Source organism: Gymnodraco acuticeps, unplaced genomic scaffold (assembly GCF_902827175.1).
Source record: "Gymnodraco acuticeps unplaced genomic scaffold, fGymAcu1.1, whole genome shotgun sequence".
In the NCBI taxonomy this organism is placed as follows: Eukaryota; Metazoa; Chordata; class Actinopteri; order Perciformes; family Bathydraconidae; genus Gymnodraco; species Gymnodraco acuticeps.
In genome coordinates this window covers 4,176,917-4,192,299 of record NW_022991219.1, presented here as the reverse complement: position 1 = coordinate 4,192,299, position 15,383 = coordinate 4,176,917, and the positions used below count along the sequence as shown (strand labels likewise).

Sequence of the window (15,383 nt, the reverse complement as noted above, 5' to 3'; positions counted from 1 at the left end):
TTACATGGTTAACCCCTTGTTGTGCAGCCTGATGGCTACAGGCACAAAGGATTGTCTGAGACTTGGTGCTGTGCCGAGGAAACTGGCAGGTCACCAGTTCAAGTCCCGGCAAGACCAAGTGCTACCGAGGTGTCCCTGAGCAAGGCACCGTTCCCTACAATGCTCCCCAGGCAGATGGGGCTCATAGCCATGGAAGGCAACCCATCTAGGAGAAGGACACTCTGAATTAAAAACCAGGAGGACTGAGAGGAGTTGCGCCCCCCAGTCCTTAATCAGAATAGTAAAGCCAACCATGTAAAACAAAGTAATCCCAAAAATCCTATACGGAGAACCGGGATGACTGGAAGCGACGATGGAGGGCTCGTCTGAGGACGACCTAGAGAGAGAGAGGAGGGATGAGTCTGTGTCTGAACTCCTCATCTTCACTAGCTCTGCATGGAGGGGGGGAGGGGTTATCCAGGATAAAGTCCAGCTTCCCCCTCCTCCTCCCCTCTTCCAGATTGTCCAGTTGTACTCCATCTACAGAGCTAGCCTTCCTCACCAGCTTGTTCAGCCTCATCCCTTGTGTTGGTGTTTCCCCCCCAGCACACCACGGCAAAGAAGCGCACACTGGCCACAGACTGTTGAAACATCTGCAGCAGCCTCGTGCACACGTTGAAGGACAGAGCCTCCTCAGGAAGAACAGCTTGCCCTTTCCTGAAGAGAGCATCAGTCAAAGTCAACTTTAAGATTTCAAGAAGTGTATAAAACAAACAATGGATGTCTGATATGAACATTTATCCATGCTGGAAGTAGATTGTAGATGAGTTAGATAGAGATTATTATCTAATATATGCATCCAATGAGCATTGAATGAAGTCTGTTGCTGATCAGAAGTTGTTGTTGGGGCTGCAAAAACTTTTTTTATTTTTGTTTTGTAGGCAGACCATGCAGACCAGCCCAATGGTCACCAAGGTTCATGTTTTAATAGCATTTTTACAAAAAAAAAGTCCAGATGAGCCTAACATGTGAAAAAATGGCTTAGACCTCAGAGAGCCTTGTATAGTCCGGTTGAATCGAACCCTGGTGCGTTTAGCCGCTTGGTGCGGTTCATTTGGGTCGGTGTGAACACAGACCGAGACCCATAGGCGGATTTTGCGGGGGGGGGGGGGGGGGGTTGCCCCCCCTAGTGGCTGAAATATGTTACAGCATTACTACTTCTAAAACTGTTCCACTACAAATATTTCGTATATCAATATTTTAATAGATGTAATATAATGATTGTTACAATACAAATCTGAATAATATCATGTTTTGTTTGAAATAATTTCATTTTTGAGCAGTCGCATGTTGTGACGTGTGTGTGTGTGTGATGTGTGTGTGTGTGACGTATGAGGTTAAGGACACAAGTTCCCTCGCTTTGCTTTTTTTACATACAAGTGATTCAGCTATTGTATTACAATAAGATATGCGGCGATTTTTAAAACGTCCAATTTCTGGGACGTTTAAGGCGTCTACTTCTGCACTAAGTAGGACACTGGTTAATAATATTGTAGCGTGTTCAAGTAACCAAGGGATATAGTAGTTATCAAATAAGTATAAGATGTGCACAGTTATGATACGTTTTACAGTTATGTAATGCACTGTTGTTGGGGGGAGAGACCGCCCCTTCCATAGGAGTGTGTGTATACGGCGGGCATGACGGGACGAGTTCAGAGCCATATAATAGAAGAGTTACGACAACGGAAGTCCAAAAACGGTTATCGTCACGTGGTTCATGTAGAAGAGGATCGTTCCCCGGAAGTTCATGGCGGGCAATGTGAATGCATTGATAACAGGAGATAGAACTAGGATTTTTGGTAATTATTAGTGAATAAAGGTTTTGATTTGCAATATTTATACAACAAATCGATATGTGTATGTATTTACATCAATATTTTTTTAAAAATAAAATAGAATTAGCTAATATTAAGTGATAATATTAGGATTAGTATGAACAACTAGTTTACATGTTAGGCTAACAGTGCCTTGTTAAAGAGCCTGTTGCTGTTTATTTATAGCTTTGAATTCTTTAAAACCAATATTATCTTCTTAAACTTGTATGGTAGTCAGGAGCATCACTTTCTAATGTTTATTGATATATTTAGAGGGAGGGGATCTAAAGTAATGCTTTAAAATTCAGATTAGATTAATTTCTACCATTTTCTTAAATTCATGGTAGTTTCAGTAATCCCATGGTAATTGAGGACACAAGTTATCTAAATGACTAATGTCATCTTTATGGCTTTCAGAAAGGACAGGAGACCGACAGGTGACTATCAAAGGACTAGCAGCAGCAGCATGATGATGATGTTAAATGTGTTGTTTTAGGAACATCCATTGCAAATACATGGAATTCAATAAACATTGAATAGCATATCATGCAGTTTGTCTGTGCCTTTTCCTCCGTGTTGTCCTGGTTTGCGGTGCTGCCTCCTAGTCGCCACCATGGTTTGCTGTGCTGCCTGGGGATGCTCCAATCGCTCAGAGAAAGGAGTACGAATGTACAGCTTCCCCACTGACACAGAGCGGAGGAAGCAGGAGCAATTTCACGACCAACAGCAAAAAAATATGTGATTTATATACAAACACTGCATTTGCACTTTTTCACAAAACGAAAACCACACCATTGGGAAAGCTTAATGTTTTGTTTAATACAAAAAACAGGGAAAGGCTTGAAAAACACTGAGAGTTGAGACTCAGGGTGCAGGGTGAGGGTCTCAGTGCAGGTATTCAGGCTCCATTGAATCCCCCTCTGGTTCTTGTGCTGAAAGAGGGATAAACAGACAGGAGAAAGGGTTATACACACCTATATAGCACACCTATTGGATGGGAAATTGCCTTGGGGAGATAAGGTGTGGTCTTTGTTCCCAACTGAAGTTATGGAACTTTATTATTTGTGAGTTTAACAAAGTATGACAAATGGCATCAGTAACATATGTGATATGAATTTCTATAAAGTTGTCTCACATTCTTGGTCATATTTTATATACAGTATGTAATAAGTATAACATGTCCAGTAAGTATAAAGTGTTTCCTAATACTGTGTATTCAACCACTATGGGATATGTATGTGGGCAGACAAAACTGAGTTGTTCTGTGTGTGAAGTAACCTCAAGTCACTCCGCAGGCACATTTTGATGCAGACCAGTTTGTCAAGACAAAAAAGGGCAAGACTAGGCTGAGAGCAGAGGCTATACCCACCATCTTCGTGCATCGCCCTGTGGTCAAAAAGAGACACCACGATTCACCCCGGGACCTGTATCTACAAAGCCCATAGCTCATGATCACAGCTATAGTGTGAAAGGTGACACAGGTATAATAAGTATGAACTCTTAGTAACAAAAGTAATATTTCTTATTTTTAAGTGGTATAATATCTTAAATGTTCGAACATTTACAGTGCCATGTCTTCTACTTACATTAGTCTCAAAGATTGAGGGAAGAAGGGAAGGGATCACTGCCCTCCACCTGCCAGAGGAGCGCAAACAACAAAAACAAGCAAGGTGTCCCGTCATGTACCTGGAAGTTTGGGTTGGCAAAATGGAGTAAGAGAGGGACTTGAAAAACCTTGGTGGCTGTCTACTCATGTTGTTACAGTTGTCTTGGTTACAGCTCTCAAGTGTTTTTTTGTGCCATTTCCACATCTTTAGAAAATATGAAAAAATTGAAGTGAAATCAACCTCTTCTCTGGAGAACAAACTTCGATTTCTCTGTCTTGTGAGTTTGCAGTCTTGCTCCTCCACCTGTAACATCACTGCCCCTCCACCTGCCATACAGTAGGTTACTAACAAGATTACTTATATAATACAGTGATATAATACATGTTTAGTATGCTTACTTATATAAAACAGTAGTATTAAACTTACCTTGTGTGTTCACTCTCACTTAAGTTCCTCTCCCTTTGCCATCAATCCAAAATCAGCTGAGCTGCAACATTATACACACAGGTAATAATCAACATAATCACAAGGACACAATATGGCTCTGCTAAAAACACTCACTCTTACACGCACCAAAGTTATATTTATCTAATATTTAACTCCCTCCACCCCCGCATACAATCCCGTTTAGAAGCCCCTCTTCTCTAATTCAACAACGTTGGACCAAATAGACATTAAGAGAACGGAATTTACAATTAAAAGGCTGTTCAACGTGTGTTGCTAACTTGCTTCGGTATCCTAGCTTGATCTGTTATCTGTAAACGTTCCCTAAATCTACTAATTTAGGGATAATCCACTGACATCCTTTAATACACATGTTCAATTGAATCAGATGTACTGATAATATCCGCAATATAAATCTTTAAACGTCTTCTTACCTTTAAAAGTCCGTCACGAACGGTCTATTATGCTGCAACTCCACAGCTCTGCTAGCCTTGGCGCTAACTTCCGGGGAACGATTGAGAGGCTCCACGATCCGCCATTGCTGTAAAAAAAGTGGTCCATTGGAGTGAACGGAGATGTCATAACTCTTCTATTATATGGCTCTGGACGAGTTGTGTTCGTATGTGGAAAAGTCATACTCAGTGCGGTGAACGCTGATTTTATTGCTACTGTATCCGTGACCCCACGCAATAGTTGGGACTGTGTACTGACGACAGTAAAAAATGTTTGCCCTCCCAAGCGCAAATGTCAAACTCCGCCTATGCCGAGACCTCTTAAGTGAACTAAACAACCGGACTCTGGTCCTCTAAAATAGGTGGTCTCGGAACGCTTGCTTGCGAACTCTGGAGCGGTTCATTGCTGGTGTGAACGCAGTCCGCACCAAAACATAGGAAGCGTAGTATTTACGTGTCACAAGAACGCGGATGTCTTCAAAAATCTTCAGCGAAAGAATCTTTCAAGACATCCGCGGTTGTTTAGTTAAAGAGTGAAGCAGAATGAAGTGTTGAACAGTGTTGTGTAAAGTAAAAATTCTCCGTCAGCTACATAAAAGTAAGAACACCCGTCTGTGAAACCTCCTCCTTACTGCAGAACGTCTCTCATTATGTTATAATGTTTTTTAACGGACGTTGTCTGGCCGCTAGTGTCTGTTGATCTCCAGATTAACAGCAGCATGAGAATAGCCTGCCGAAAGTGCCGATGCTCCATGGCGGAGGCTCCGGTAGAAATTGCCGTGATTTGCGTTTTTACTCACTTAATGTCTGACCAATGGTTGAACAGCATTTCCGTGCACATGACTTTTTGTTAAAGTTTATAGTCCGTTTGAGTTTGAGTCTAAAACATGGTCATGCATCCAAAATGTATATTTTTAACAAAATAAACACTTTAAAAAAAAAAAATAGCACTTTTTTTTTATTCAGCCTCATATGTCAGCCATGGCTGTTGCTGCTGCTGCTGCTGGAGGAGGGTGCTGCTGCTGGAGGAGGGTGCTGCTGCTGGAGGAGGGTGCTGCTGCTGAAGGAGGCTGGTGCTGGCAACGGCTGCAGGTGATGACTGCTGAAAGAAGAGGAGGCTGGAGGCTGCTGACGGTGGACCGGGAATGGAGATGCCAAGTACATCGATGGCAACGAATAAGGTGTTTGGCAGTGGCCTAGATGTTATGACCTTCGGTGCAGAGGTCTGTTGGGTCTTCTTTGCCTTCTTACTCTGACTCTTGCTGCCAAGATACCCTTTTTGTTTATCCTTCCTCTCAGCCCTGATGCACTTTGATGCAATCCTTAACCTCAGCCTGATGTATGTTGAGAGGATTTTTTTCTTCAGGTCATGGCATGAGGGAAGGTTGATGTCCAGCAACATGGCTTCTTGTTCCAGCTGTGACACTGCATTTGAGGACTCCATGAGGGAATCGCTCGTCCTCACACGGAACAGCTGCTCCACGTTCTGAACAAGGGTGAAAACCTCATCAGATGGACGGTAATCTGGCTCTAATTTGGTCTGTGTTGAAGATTTGTTTAAACTTTAGATTAATCAAATTGTGTTTTTTTTTTAATGCCGAATTAATCCTTTTCCGGTTTACCAGAGCCCTCTCTGCTCTCTTTCTTAGTAATCTCTTCCTTCTCAGTTGCCTCATTAGATCCTCCACGTGAGCCCGGTCACAACTGGCCCTTGGCAGTCTGGTCCCTGGAGCACCTGACCCTGGCAAACTGGCCTCTTCATAGCTGACCCCTGACTGACTGGCTCCTGGCACACTGATCTCTGGTAAGGTGGCCTCTTGATTGTCGGCCCCTGACATACTGGCCCCTGGCAGTCTGCTGACATCTGTCTCACTCTCTCTGTCTGTTATGTCCCTTTCATTCCCTTGGAACTCCACCTCAATATCTCCCTGAATCTCTGTAACAATAACAAGGCAATCTTGCCGTTATATGTGTATGCTGCCTTTACATGTGCACCTGTGAGACTGACCGTTGAGCGGCCCAGACCAAGCAAGGAGGCAGAGGCAGAACGTCCAAAAATATAACCCGACGTGGGCATTTATTAAAATCATGTGCACAAAGTTCACAGCCTCAATCCTGCTGTTCTCCTTGCACACATCCTACAGCCACAAGGATCTCACACACACCCAGTTACAAGGAAACAGCACCTAAATACACACATACTAACAAGACACAGGTGAGAGGGGAGGAGACAACACAGGACACCAGGTGCACACAATCGTCAGCCACAGACAACATATTATTTGCACCCTGATTACTCAACCGCTGTCATCCTTACACCAGCATAACTACTCTCGGCGCTCTCGCAAACTCCCCTATCTTTTCAGGCGGAGCCGAGGACCCGACCAGCACCTGCCAGACGACATTCCAATAAATACGGTTTAATCAGTTAAAAAATACTACCTCAATAATTAGTGTAAATTATGTGCAAATATGTAATGTCAACTGTACTGTGCAATCACGCTAATAAAGTGCAATATTACCCGGCCTGAAGCCGTCAGTCCATAGTGACGAAGTTACCTTCGTCACAGCACCTATTGTCATTTAAAGGTACACTACACTCCTATAGTGACATTCATCTAAGTTCGTCTATTGGCAATGTTAAAGTATGAAGAAATCTGTAGATTATCTACATGTGGTATATGAGTCTTCAGAGAATCCCTGAACCCTGGTAGTTTTGAAGCTGTATAATCTGAAGGTTGCATTAGGAGTGTAGTCTATCCTTGAATTATATAACATGGGAAACATTGTTAGCTTCATATATCATACCAATGTTTGATGTGCCATAATAGGTGTGGTCATCATTCCTGACATTAACAGCTGGAGGCATACTCCTTGACGTGGATGTCCTCCTTTTCGGCTTAGGCCGATGTATAAATACTGTTGGAACAGCATCTGGCCTCAACCTCAAATTTCCTCCTGATTTGTTGCCAATATATTGGTCGTCTTCAAAGTGTACCTGTAGGTAGGTAGGTAGGTTTGATCAGTTTCCACTGCACACTTCAAATGTCATTGAAGAGTCATAATTCTCTACATTTGGAAATATGATGCCCTTTAAAATGTTAACAAGTCATGTCACCTCTGTGAACATTACTTACATGACAGAGTTTTCTGCTGTTGTTGTCCTCTGTCAGACACAGGTTTTGTCTGTTGACCATTGCCATCCATCTCTTCCTTCGCTCTACGTCCTTAGGGAAGCCATACATTCGGAACCCCTTCTCGGATCGATTAGACTAGCATCCAAATGCTGCACATCCAACCATGGTATGACAACTGATCTATTCAAATGCAATATAAACGAAAACGCCATAATATTTGTTTTGCAAACATTTTAACATGAATATTGCTATGTCCTCTGTTCAGTCTGCTCCCAACTGTATTCTCCCCCCTTATTCACCACTGCTCCTATTCTTGCTCTGCTTTTTAGGGCCCAGGAAACAGATGAAGAGGATGTCCCTTTCACAAAGCAACCTTTTTGTTTTTTTCAAAATGGTTAGGCTCCTGGATGCCCTAGATTTCTGTATTGCTTTTTTATAAATAGTTGCTTTTTTGTAAATAGTTGTTTGTAAATATTTGTAAAAAAATGTGTTATTGTCTCGTCGCTGGATCACCTCCCCCTGGCAAAGTGGCCTTGTCATTGACAAACCTGTTTTTGTTGCTCTGTTGGCTCATGGTTCAACAGGAGCTTCTGTAAATAGTTTTGTAAATAGTTTGAATATTTATCATAGTAATCATTTTCAGTCTCCCACTCTCTCAATTTAATTTATCGTTTCTTTGCCCCACCATATATTTTGTTGTCCAAGGGCACTAATTTGGTCTGTGTTGAAGATTGTTTTACACTTTAGATTAATCAAAATTGTGTTTTTTGGCTGAATTAATCTTTTTTCTGTTGAACCCTAACCCTCTTTGTTCTCCTTCTCATTCATTTTACTTTGTTTTGTTCTAACACACGTGTATTTTTCCATACACTGTTCTTAATACTTGTTCACACATTTGTTCGTCCCTTTTACTTTGTTCTTCCTGTTGTTCTTGTTCAAACACATATATCAATTGTTCATCCACTGTTTCGGTAAAATGATATTCATAGTCTTAACATGATCATGCTACCCATGCTAACATGAACACAAGCGTTTCCCTCCAAAAATGTAAAACGTATCTAAGTAATAGGCTACCAAGCTTTCCGTTGTCACCCTGCCTCTCCAAATGCAAAACTGTCAATAAAAAGTATGCAATAATGCAATTACAGCTGAAAAAGTACTTGGGTGTGTGTGTTTTTTTAATATATATTTACCATTCAATAACGCAATCGCTGCTGTCTGTCTGTCCCATAGAAGAACATGACAGCGCAGCGCAACTATACTACGGACGTGACATCAACATAGCCTGCTTGTGCTACCACACTTTCCCCTCAAAATATCGTTAAATAACGAAACTTGTAAATAGTGCCAATCCATACAAAGTGTAACCACATCATGTAAATATGAAAGCAATCTTTAAAAAATAACAGCGTTGGTTTAATCATTGACTATTTTTACCATGTTTGTGCTGTTTTTGCCATAGAGAAGCATTGCCACGGAAGTGCGTTTGGAACTATCCCGGCATACATAAACCACGTGACCGGCTGGCGGCGACATCAAAGAGTGTCGTAACTCTTATCTCTCTAGGGCTCTGGGTCTGCGTCATGCATTACTGATACGTCGATACGTCACGTTCAGTGAAAAGTCCCCAAAACTCGCGCCGAGTAAATTGCAGACAGACAGCAGAACTTCTAGGATGAATTGTATATTTCGGATGGATAGATTTGTTCTTAAACGCCCTCGCATTGAGGTACAAGTCGAACAGGTGCCAGAGTCACACGACCCACCTGAAGAGTGAATAGTGAGTTTTGAATATATTTTGTAAGAGTAATTTGAAAAAGTGTTTTGTATGATAATAGAGACACAAGGCCACCTGTTGTGTGCTGTGTCAGTCTCTCTCTGTTTAGCTGTGTATGTGTCTCTCTTGGTCTCTCTCTGTCTCTCTCCCTCTCCGTGTCAATTCTATATGCCAACTTTTCTTGTTTCTAGCAAGTTGTAGCATGTTGTAACAACGTCGAATTAGCAGAATAGGCTATTGTATTGTTTAACTCACACCTGTTGCTCTCGATTTAATTTAGCTGATAAAAGGAGACTAATAAAAGCTAATAAAAGCCTCACGCTTGGCGTTTCACTGTCAAGGGGGGCGATATATATATCGTGTATGCAGTACTCAAGTTGTACAAAAAAAATCAGGGGGGGATGGTGGATTTTATCACATGGGGACATAATTTGTGCTAATAACCCGCCGAGGGTGGGAGACCAACCAGCATAAAGATAATTATTATACTCCTAAAACAACATGCATGTCATTGCTCTTGACCAAGGCACCTCAGAATTAGAGTCGGTCCCCGGGCTGCCATGGCACCACTAACATTTAGGGTCAAATGCAGAGGACAATTAGTGCAAAATCTTTTTTTCACTTTAATTTAAAGGGGGGGAGGGGATAAAAAAATGTGGTTATAATGGAAGTCTATGGTACAAATCTTGTAGGTTAACAGTCCCTCATTTATTATTCAGATGGATCAACTGATTATACTAATAATAAAGTCAAAATAGTTTTTAGAATATTGAATTATAGTGTATTTTTTCAAAAAAGCAGTTACTGGTATACAATCAAAACTGGTATCTAAAGGGTTACATTTGTATCGTAATTAATTAAATCATTATGTAAATTAAACACTTCATGAAAAATTTTAAGACATTTTTTTGAAAAATATTGATCCGTCATCATTTTATTGCAGTTCAAATACACATATTTTATGTTAACATTCCCAATGTTACTTTTTTTAACAGGGCATTAAGTGCAAATTGAAATTGTTTACAAAATATGAAAATATATTAAAAGATTATACAGATAATACAAAATAGGACCAATGTTGTCAATGGCTGCCTACTCCACTCTCCCCCATCTCATAGAAGTTTCCAAAGATTTTCATAATTATGCTTTTTGGTCTCAATTTTTCTGGCTCTTGCTTTCGGATTGTTAGCTAAGCAATGGCTTTGAAGCCAAGTCTTGACATATACCTCTGGTCTGAACTTGTTCAGTGGAGGGCCAACACACTTGATGAAAAGCAAGGCTGACATGCTTTTTACCTCTAGGGAGCTTCTAGTTGTGGTTAAAATGTTCATCTGACTAAACCCACGTTCACACTGAGCTGTGGAGATGACCAGAGTGTTCACTGCTTGAAGGAGGGGTTTCAGCTCTTCTGGTGCTGGTGGTATCATTTCATCAACAGTTTTGAGTCTTACCAGCTAGCTAACACGAGAGAAAAACATCACAAAACACTTGCGACTCGACTTGGACACCAATGACTCGGGACTTGACTTGGACTTGAGCCTTCTGACTTGAGGTGACTTGATACTTTAATTCAGAGGTCTCCAACACGCCGATCGCGAGCTGCCGTTGGAAGAGCAGAATCCCGTCGGGGAAAGCAGAATCTTCAGCCACTCCTACTTTTGTTGAGAATCCTTGCAGGCAGGGGCGGGTCTTTATTTAGCTGGGCCACCATGCGGCCAATCATATGCGAGGACACACTAGGATCATACCATTATGTGAAAGAAGGGTGGGGGCACAGCATGTGTAGTGGTACAGGCCAGCTGCACAGAGCGACGGGGAGACGGATTTAAATGCAAGCGCGTCGGAAAAAGTCAAGAAATGAGCGAAAACCGAAAAAAGAAGCAGCATCTGGCTGCTTTTCAATGATATTGGAGAACGCAAAGCTGAGTGCAGGATTTGTAAAATGAAAATAACCTTCAGAGCAGGGTTTTTTTTGGTAACCACTCAGGATTTATTGTCAGAGGTGGGAGAAGTTCAGACAATTAAAACAAGTTACAATCAGGGTTCCCGCGGGGTCTTAACAAGTCTTAAAAAGGTCTTAAATATGATTCAGAAGGTCTTAAAAATTATCGGATTTGAAAGGTATTTCTATGTTGCGATAGCGTCTAAATGTGTTTTGGGGGAAATGTCCGGGCTGCAAAGTAACCAGTACGGTAATAGCCTTTCAGTTCCCCCCAACAATTTGTATTGAATTAAATCAACATGGAACCAGTAATTACTAACTTTGTTTCCCCCGGCCCCTTATTGGAGAACACCCAGCTAGTAACCTAGCAACCAAGCTTCAGCTCATGTAGCCTATCTTCGAATCTACTTACAAATACATATGGGGAAGTGTAAGTTCAACCGTATTTGGTTGGAAAACATCTAATTTAGTGCTTGGTTGAAACCAGTGGAGGGAAAGTGTTTGAAGCCCGCTGCACCTTTTGCAAAATAAATTAGTGTTTGTTTTGCTAATGTAGCGTTAGCTAGTGCAGCAGCAGCTAATGCAGCAGCTCCCGCAACAACACCGGGGGACCTCCGGGCGAAGTTTGGGTCTACGTCAACCCTAAAAGCGGAGGTGCTGTAGACGCTAAATACCGTAGCTAAACACCAATCATACAACGATGAAATAGTGTAGCCAAGGCAGCAGAGCTCTGAATATAGCTACACACACACAGCTCAATTATGGCAATAATCAAGATTATGTTGGTCAATAATTAATATCACGATTATTAAATATGATTGTTCATTGACTTTGAAAACATCCATTTATTGAACTTTAAAACAAATAATAATGTGAACAGTATATTTTTAACTGTTGATTACCCTGAACGTATAATTCAACTGAAAAACCAATACAAACTATTAAATAAATGATACATTACTAAAAAATGTATTAGATCAAATATGTTGTAGTGCACTGTCACAACTTAGCAAAGCAAAATAATCGTTTTTTCCGATTATGTTGTTTTCGTAATTGTGGCAGGCCAAAATCGTAATTGCGATTAAAATATGATTAATTGCACAGCCCTAACACATACACACACACACACACATACACACTTTTTGTCTAACACGCTAACTAGTGCTGTAGCGACACGTCGACTTCAAAATATCGTCGACGACATATTTCCGCGTCGACGCGTCGCTACACACACGTGGGTCACCGTCACCCAAAGCAACAAGCAGTTCGCAATCGCACTTCAAACACAATGGAGACTGAAACGGCTACCAACTCCTCCTCACAGGATTGCGCACGAAGCCCCCAAACAAAAACATCTCGCCCTAGGTCTTCAAAAGCATGGGAATATTTTAAAGTTAGTCCAAAACGCAAAGATATTTATATATTTATATCTCACTGAGACTGCTGCATAGCCTAGCAGAAGCAGCAGCTAGCTGTGGTGACTACCATTAGCAGCTAGCATTTGCTCTCCGATTTTTACATAAAATGGAATTATGGATTATAAATTCAATCATTTTTTTATACATAGACGTTAAAAACCTATGGATTAACCGATTCAGCCGCGTTTTTTCTCATTGTAATGCCATTGAACACGTCTTTTGATCAGATTGACAGCTACGGTGGTGAGACGATCTCCCTAGAAGCTCTGTGAAGGTACGTGTTGTGATGACTGTATTTGCTTCCCCTGTCGCGAGTCCGGATCACTCAGTGATGATACTATATACCTACATAATCTGTGGAGTCTCAGCTTTAATCGGATATATTGTATGTGCAGCTACGATAAGTAATAAGGGTACTTTTATCTTGAGTTCTGTGCCAATGTCCGTTAGCATTTTTCGCTCAGGGGTCATTTAGATGCTTCTTATGAGACTTGTGTTTTGTTTTGGTAAACATGGTTTGTATCGTCAATTAGCTGAGATTATTTCCGTTAATCTGGTATAACACATTAATAGGTTCTTAAATATTAAGATCCCCTGAGACACAGTATCGTGAAAAAAAAATGTTTACATTCCGTTTTTTTTACATTACGTTTTTTATGAATTGAACAACAGAAAAATAATCGTTAGATTAGTCGACTAATCGATCAAATAATGGCCCGATTAATCGTTTTCAAAATAATCGTTTCCCCCCAGCACTAACGCTAACACAGTTCTGTACTGTTACGCTGTTGTGTTCAGTCATTGTTCTTATGTTGAACATGAATACATTTACTTTGTAAGTGATTATGGGACGTATTTCTTCTTTATATACATTTTCCTTCATACTTTATTGCCGTGAAATAGGTCTTAAATTCTATTCAAAGTGGTCTTAAAAAGGTGTTAAAAAGTCTTAAATTTGAGTTGGCGAAACCTGCAGGAACCCTGTACAATAAAAAGTCCTGCATTCAAAATGTTACAAGTAAAAGTACAAAAGTATTAGCATCAAAATATACTTAAAGTACCTCCTGCAGAGGGATCTAGATTCAGGTGTTCTTTTCCCCATAGAGACCGCCTCGCTACACATTATCCCTTGCATAAAGATAGATTGTGGGTCCCTTACAACATGTTGTACACAGTGGAAATAAACATTCTGGTTGACTCAACATCAGGGATCTTATACATTAAACTCCTTCTGAATCAAACCGTCACGGTAGCCTTACCTTACTGATCCCTCTTAAATTAGAAAAACACACGTTACTTTACCAGCAGAGAGAAAATGGATTATTAAATTATGAATGTGACTAATAAAGAGCAATTTGATTATTAAGTATTATTCTGTTGATCGATGTCATTACATTTGGTGAAAAACACATAATGACTTGTTTATGACTCGTTTTGTCAAAGTTTAGGACTTGACCTTGCCCATCCTGACCTGAGACTTGACTTGGACTTGCAAAACGACGAAAACGGCTAAACGCATAGGATTAACGCAAACGCAATCGCAAACAAGCTTCCGTCCACACGCAATAGTTATCCGGATAGTGTCTGCCCACACGAGACCGCTCCGTTTAGCTCCAACCGCTGGAGAAGCTGCAGTACATATGCAGGAGCCTGTACGTGGCGCTGTAACTTCCTCCACAAAAGCAGCGAAGAAGCATGGTTGTCATGGTTGCCCTTCTGTTTATTCTCCGCGGTGGGGGCCGAGGGAACCGGGCAGAGTTTTTCGCCAGTCAACGTGTATTAAAGTTGAAATCTTCCGACAAAATTATAAAAGTGCCGGTCAAAGGTCTTCTTTGTTATTTATTGAGCTTTAAAACAAATGAATAATGACTCTATATAATATAATAATAAAAATACACGGAGCCTCTCTTTTTCCTCCCTCTCTTCGGACAGCGTCAGTGTCTGTTTCATGCAGCAGCTGATCCAGTAATGGGTGACCCGGCCGACAGTAAAAATAAACATATTTATAACTAGTTTAGGTAGTTTGAGAGGTGTCTCCGTCCTGTCAGATTAGACTTCACTCGAGAGAAAGATAAATAATCTGAATTCAGTGTGCAGTTTACTTTGACGCGGGGGTGAGCAGCAGAGGTGGGGAGAGGCGGGGCTATTGCGCAATCATTATCAGAAAATGATCGTATAGGGCGCACACACGGAGCTGTTTGACCCCCCAGAGCGTTGCGTATGCCGTTCTATCCACCTTGGGACCCGTTATCGTTTCCTCAGTCGTTTAGTGCCGTATGCGGTCGTCCTCGTGTGGCTGCAGTAACGCAAACGGCCGTTTTTGTCCTCGTGTGGCTGCAGCCTGAGTGACACCCTCAGCATCCTATACAGGGTCGCTACAATATGTTATTAATACACGTTATTCCTAATGTAAGTGTTTGGGCCGTAGTTTGTACATTTTAAACTTAAACATCGAATTTAAAGTAATAAAAGGTCAAATACATTTTGTTCTTGTTCTTCAGAGAGTGATACAAACTGCTGCAACACTTTTTAGACCGTAAAACCGGGATGACATTGAAACCAGAGCTGAAAAAGGTGTAGGGGGAGAGCGGGGTAATGTGAGACATTTTTTACATTTGCTCTCCTCTAGCCGAGCTAAAATTATATATCAGTAACATTTACACATTTCCTAATAATTCAGGATGTTTCCTAGCTATGGAAATTATCAGAATGTCTTCAGGACAAAGGGCAATGAAAATATGATTGTTTAAAAA

At 41.1% G+C, this 15,383-nt stretch overlaps 1 long non-coding RNA gene across 2 annotated transcripts; it reads left to right on the top strand.

The window, feature by feature from the left end:
* The first annotated feature begins 5,377 nt into the window (after window positions 1-5,377).
* LOC117561762 lies at window positions 5,378-7,604 on the top strand. 2 transcript variants are annotated; one of them, XR_004571428.1, is made up of 5 exons: window positions 5,378-5,579; window positions 5,723-5,875; window positions 6,024-6,160; window positions 7,188-7,360; window positions 7,589-7,604. It is a non-coding gene; the product is annotated as an uncharacterized LOC117561762 (long non-coding RNA). The 2 variants fall into 2 exon arrangements; XR_004571427.1 differs by lacking the exons at window positions 7,188-7,360; window positions 7,589-7,604 and having other exon boundaries at window positions 6,024-6,303.
* Window positions 7,605-15,383: the final 7,779 nt, after the last annotated feature.